Raw genomic sequence first — 5,989 nt, 5'->3', positions numbered from 1 at the left:
GTCTAAATGTATTTATCTGTATTTATATATTCTGTGGAAGGCGTAGGACCAAGAAATGTTCGTCCAATCAAAACGCTCGGTCCGAGCATTTTAATTCGCTTTCCTACCTGCCTGTCAATGTATGTATCTGCATACCTCTGTGCACCCTGTTCGCACAGACAGGATACGTCACCAGCCCGTTCACGCACGCTGTGCTGACAGAGCGAGAATGGCAGACAAACATCAACAACCTGATCTTGTTTCCTGGTATTGTAGTACTTTTAATGTCTTCTCACCGGTGAATGACACATGATGTAGCCCACCGGTTCCCAATTCCAGTCTTCGCGCCCCCCGCTCTGCATATTTTGCATGTCTCGCTTAGTTAACACACCCGATTCAGATAACCAGCTCGTTAGAAGTGAGCTACGTGCATGAACTGTGTTCCGATCGATATGATCCCTACACAGTGTTCATTGCTCCCTACTCCCTGAGCAGGGGAAATCCGTTTAAGTTTACTTCACTTTGGAGCATGGGCTGGAATTGGGAATCGCTGATGTAACCTATTGTAGTAATGTTGTCTCTGGTATTCTGGTCTGTGAGCTTATATGCGTTCAGGGGGCGTGGCTTTGGACGTCGATTGCAGGGAGGGTGGGATGTTCGCTTTCAGTGCTATCAGGCTAAAGTTAGCATTTTCCAATATCTCCTACTGCACCTTTAATTAATTCTGACCTGAGAATTTATGTGTGACCAATAAAAGATCAATACATCATGGTGTGGCCTCTTAGCTGAATTAAAAAAATGCAAAGTGGAGAAGATGGTAAAGATCTGTAAAGATGCTTAAAAATCTGCATCAGTTTTTTTTTATGGAGAAGAAAGGAAGTCAAAAAATGTATACATGCTTTTAATTAGCCGTTCAGATTTTTGTATTCATTATGTTGTTTATCAAACAACAGAATAGTCTGTTTGTGAGCTTTACCAAGTTGTAATTAAATGTAAAACAGCAGTGGCTGTGGGCATGTGACTAACAGAGCAAAAATCACTGATTGGCCAATTTTCTTGGTCTGAACAGATGCATTAACACCTGTTGATTCAAATTAAGATGTCATGGTGTGAACAGGCTTTTAAGCATTAACAATATTAAAGTTGACATGAAATGGAAATTATTATCATCTTTTCTTCTGCACTGATGTGTATCAAAGTGAAACAGCTTCTCGGACCAAAGAAGTGTAGAGCGTAGGGGAGCAGAAGTTAATGTTTTTGACTGAAGATTACAAGGGCACAATAATTAATTAATTAATTAATTAAAAATAATAATATGCATGGATAAACCATTTATAATAAACACTGCAGTATTCCATAAAAAAAGAACTGTAAATTTTGATTTAATTGAGACTGTTTTACACAGGTCATTTTGGACTCCGAACGTCTCGTGTCTAAATCGTATATAAACCCGATCAGTAAGACACAGAGAAACTCAGATCAGGTGAACAAGCAGATACATTTAAAGAGTTAAATTGAAGTGCACCAGCTACCCACTTCTACCTGTCATTTCACATCAGACCCACCTGCCCCTATCCAGGAATCTCTTCAATTCACATCGCTGCTGTGCCCTTAGCAACGCTTGAGATGTTTTAAGTGCCCTTTAATAGTCAGCAATAATTGCAGCATGTCGACTTGCTTCAGGGAACGAAATAAATAAATAAGACGAAGAAATAAAAGCTTGTGTACGCGCCGCAGAACAGGCGGTCGGAGGCAGCATGTTCTATAATGATTGAATGCTGAAATATTAATTTGGTGTGAGGTGAAGTGGTCTCTGCTAAATGGTTGTGTTCGAACTTTGGAAGCTTAACCTTTCTCCCCCGCGTCTCAGTTCTTGAGGCACTGCAGCTTTACTGTCAGTTCGTCTAACCTGAGGACAACCAGGTACCATAAGAAACGACGTGTCATACTCATACTATTTCTGCAGTAGACTATATATGCAGTATATACTGTATAATAGCATTATAAAATGCAGTGTCAACAGTTCGCCTAAAAGAAGATAACATTCAGAGTTTTTATTTTTATTTTTTTAATAACATTTACACATGGCTGGGAGCAGGTGTGCATTTTTTCATACCAACTAACATTTTGAAAAATAAAAAACACTTTTAGGAATCTGAACATTTACATCAGAACAGCTTTATTAACAATTTGCACAAAATTTATTCTGCTTATGTTTCACGTTTCAAACATAAAGCCATGTAATTAAATGTAGTATACTACAGTTAGAATACATTTTTATATACAAATAAAAAATAGTACGCACTGTCCAGTGTGTTGGCTGACAGCAGGACAGTTACTGGTTTGAGACCTGATTTTGAGTGGTCTTTCTGTCATTCTCAGAAAAACAGATACAAAAGCTGACATTGAGAGGTAGACTTTAAGAAACTAATACGTACCTTAAAAAACTAATATGCACCCTTTTGGTACAAAGGTGTACCTTTTGGAAAGGTACAGTGACAGATTTTTTTTCTGAGAGTGTGGCGTTTGCATGCTCTCCCCAGGTACTATGCCCAAAGTCCAAAAGCATGTGGGCCAGATGAATTGTAGATGCTAAATTGTACACAATAACAATCGGGAGTGTTTCTATCCAACTTTTTGATTTCAGCTGAGATTCACAGTTCATCAAACTACTGCGGAGCACTCTGAGGACTGGAGTGGATGTCTAGGAGCCTTGTTGGTGTGAGGAGAGCAGACCTCTGTATATAGGATGTAGAAAGGTGTAGAAAGGAATAGAGCATGAGCTCTCTGCTGGTTGTCTTGAAGAACTTTTAAGTTTACCATCAAAGAGTAGGCCGATGTTTGGTACGTATAAGGCTCTTGTTTGTTTGTCTCTATCTGTGTGTTTGCATGTTGTAGTGAATAAGTGAGGAGAATGTTGGGATTCAGGGATTTTGATAAAGTGGTTGCTGCAAGTGCAGCCTTTTAACAACAACAACAGAAGAAAAAAAAGGAGATTTACCGTGGAAGCTGGAGGCTTTTAGCAATGCATAATTCATCGCAATCAGTTGACCAAAATATACAATAGAGATTATAGATATCCCACTGTGTTTCAGTGCTAACTATAAAGCCATAACCACCCACTTTCTCTCCCTCTCTGTGGGTCTAAATCATTAATGTTCTCCATTACGGGCTGCACACAATGGACACGTCCTCAAACACCTTCAGACACACAAACAGACACCACCGGATACTGATGTGTGGAAACCACAACTTCCAGCCAAATGAAAGTGTGAGGAGAAGTGGATATATGTGGTTCTTTGTACGTGTGAGAGAGAGAGAGAGAGAGAGAGAGAGAGAGAGAGAGAGAGAAAGAGAGAAAGAGAGAGAGAGATACAGAGGCTGAGGGTAATGAATGTGACACATGAAGGAACAAAGTCTTTTGCTCAGTTATATAACATACTGTATTGCATACATACCATTTTAAGGCATCTGAAGTCATTTGTTAACTCTTACAATACCCTGTTCTGGTCAGGCAGCTTTACATGTATCCTCTGCAGAGAAGGCAAACTCAGATGACATTGTGATGGGCTCAGTGCAGAAATAAATCCAAGATGGCTGACAAGTCTAAATATTGTTTTTATAAACAAGAATATATTTCATTCAACACTCAAATGTATTGATAAGAGCTTGACTAACGTGACCTGCCAGAACTAACGCTACGCTTGATTTGTTGTAATTAAAAATAATATATTTTACCCATTATTTAGGTTTGCACAAAATATTGGGCCGTTGAAATCAAATGCGAGTGGTATGCAGAGTCGCTGCTCATTCAGTGTTTGAAATCATTCACTTATACGATTTCATGATAGGATGCCTATGTAGGGAGTGAGGTAGCTTAGGTTTTGAAACCAAGTGATTGTCTTTTTTATTTTTTGAGTAAAATGGCCATTTACTTTGTTCATATTCCAAATACTGCACATCTCTCTGTGTTATACTCAACAAAATATTTGACTATGCCTTAAAAGGTTAGTTCACCCAAACATTAAAATTCTGTCATTAATTACTCAACCTCATGTTGTTCCAAACCCTTGTGGTACTCTCATGAATGGCAGCAGACTGACCTGGAAGAGAATAAATCGTTGAATAAAGTTGTTATTTTCTTTGCGCACAAAAATATTCTCGTGGCTCGTCATTAATTACTCAACCTCATGTTGTTCCAAACCCGTAAGACCTTTGTTCATCTTCGGAACACAAATTAAGATATTTTTGATGAAATCTGAGAGCTTTCTGACCCTCCATAGACAGCAGCGCAACTGACACGTTCAAGGCCCAGAAACGTTAAATAACATGCGTCTTGGTGGGGTCATGAATGGTGGTGGAGACTGACCTGGAAGAGAATAAATTGTTGAATGAAGTCATTATTTTTGTTTTCTTTGTGCACAAAAAGTATTCTCGTAGCTTCATAAAATTACAGTTGAAGCACTGATGTCACATGGACTATTTTAACGATGTCCTTACTACCTTTCTGGGCCTTGAACATGTCAGTTGCGTTGCTGTCTATGGAGGGTCAGCAAGCTCTCCGATTTTGTCAAAAATATCTTAATTTGCGTTCCGAAGATGAGCAAAGGTCTTACAGGTGTGTAATGACATGAGGGTGAGTAATTAATGACAGAATTTTCATTTTTGGGTGAACTATACCTTTAAACATTACTAGCACATACCTGGAATGATATAAACAAGTTACTTTATGAAAACTCAAGAATGTAAGTGTGACGAGTGGGGGCGGGGCCGGGGCCGAGAGCCGTGGGAACGGAGCGAGGCCCGTGGTGTAATTGATAATGAGCGACACCTGCACCACTCACCGGTCTTTCGCTGTCGTCACTCCTCCTTTTTATCCTTCCGGAGCTCCTCCGTGAGACTCGAGACCGGTGAGTGGTGCAGGTGTCGCTCATTATCAATTACACCACGGGCCTCGCTCCGTTCCCACGGCTCTCGGCCCCGCCCCCCCTCGTCACAGTAAGCTTCACAGATGAATATAAAATGCTTTTAAAAATCAAACTGTATCTAGTTCCAAACTGACAGCCCTGAGGTTGAAAGGCATATGCTTTGTTCATATGTCTTTGAATGAATTTCTCCAGCCTCAATAACCATTTCTGCAGCTGCCCAACTGTTGAATATTGACCTTTCATTGAGTAATGTGTAGCAGTCTAAATAGGCATTTTACCATGTGCATTAAGCTAAGGATTCTATGTACATGACAAGTGAAAGATTATTTTTGGTGAGGGCAGGTATTTATTTAATATGAATCAGTACAAACGTTGTACATGTGTATGTGTGTTTGCTTTTTCTGAACTGAAGTCAAGCACTTAATACAGATTGTTAAAAGCAGCTTTACAGTAATAAACTGTAAAATTGCTGAATCAATTATGGAAACTCAATTTTGGAGACAAACTAGATTCTGCAGTAAAACAGCTCTAAAACGAAAATAGTGTCATTATTCAGAGTCATATCAGTGTTGGTTCATTTCAGTTCAGCACCAGTGTAAAATTCATCAAAATCATCATGTTGTTCATGTGTGTTTAGATCTGCAAGAAAGGGAGAATATTTGTGTCTGTTTGAGACTCACTGATTGCGTGAGTGTATTAGTGTCTGTGCCATCAGTGGGCTTTCATGGAGGAGCATTTGTGTTGCATTTTGCATGACTTGAGGGCTTCCTGCTTTGGCCTGTCTGTTCAGCTCTCGTCAGCACTGTGCTCAGTGGAATAGTCCTGGATTGCCGTATGCAAGTGCAAAAGACACTTCCTCGCCACAGACCAATCGAATAATATGGGCTTACATTTCTGCCACAATTCAGGAGATCCTAACACAAATGTGTTCATTTGTGCACGAGTTCATCCCAGACAAACTACTTACTATAATTATAACTGTAACCGCGCTGTCACAATGCATACGCGCAATGAAAAATACTTCTATTAGTAGGGCCTATCTATGAGAGAGTGCATTAAATACTAAATAACTCCATATTCAC

Source organism: Sinocyclocheilus anshuiensis, unplaced genomic scaffold (genome assembly GCF_001515605.1).
Source record: "Sinocyclocheilus anshuiensis isolate Anshui unplaced genomic scaffold, SAMN03320099.WGS_v1.1 scaffold145, whole genome shotgun sequence".
NCBI classification, from domain to species: domain Eukaryota; kingdom Metazoa; phylum Chordata; class Actinopteri; order Cypriniformes; family Cyprinidae; genus Sinocyclocheilus; species Sinocyclocheilus anshuiensis.
Note: the sequence above shows the minus strand (reverse complement) of the source record.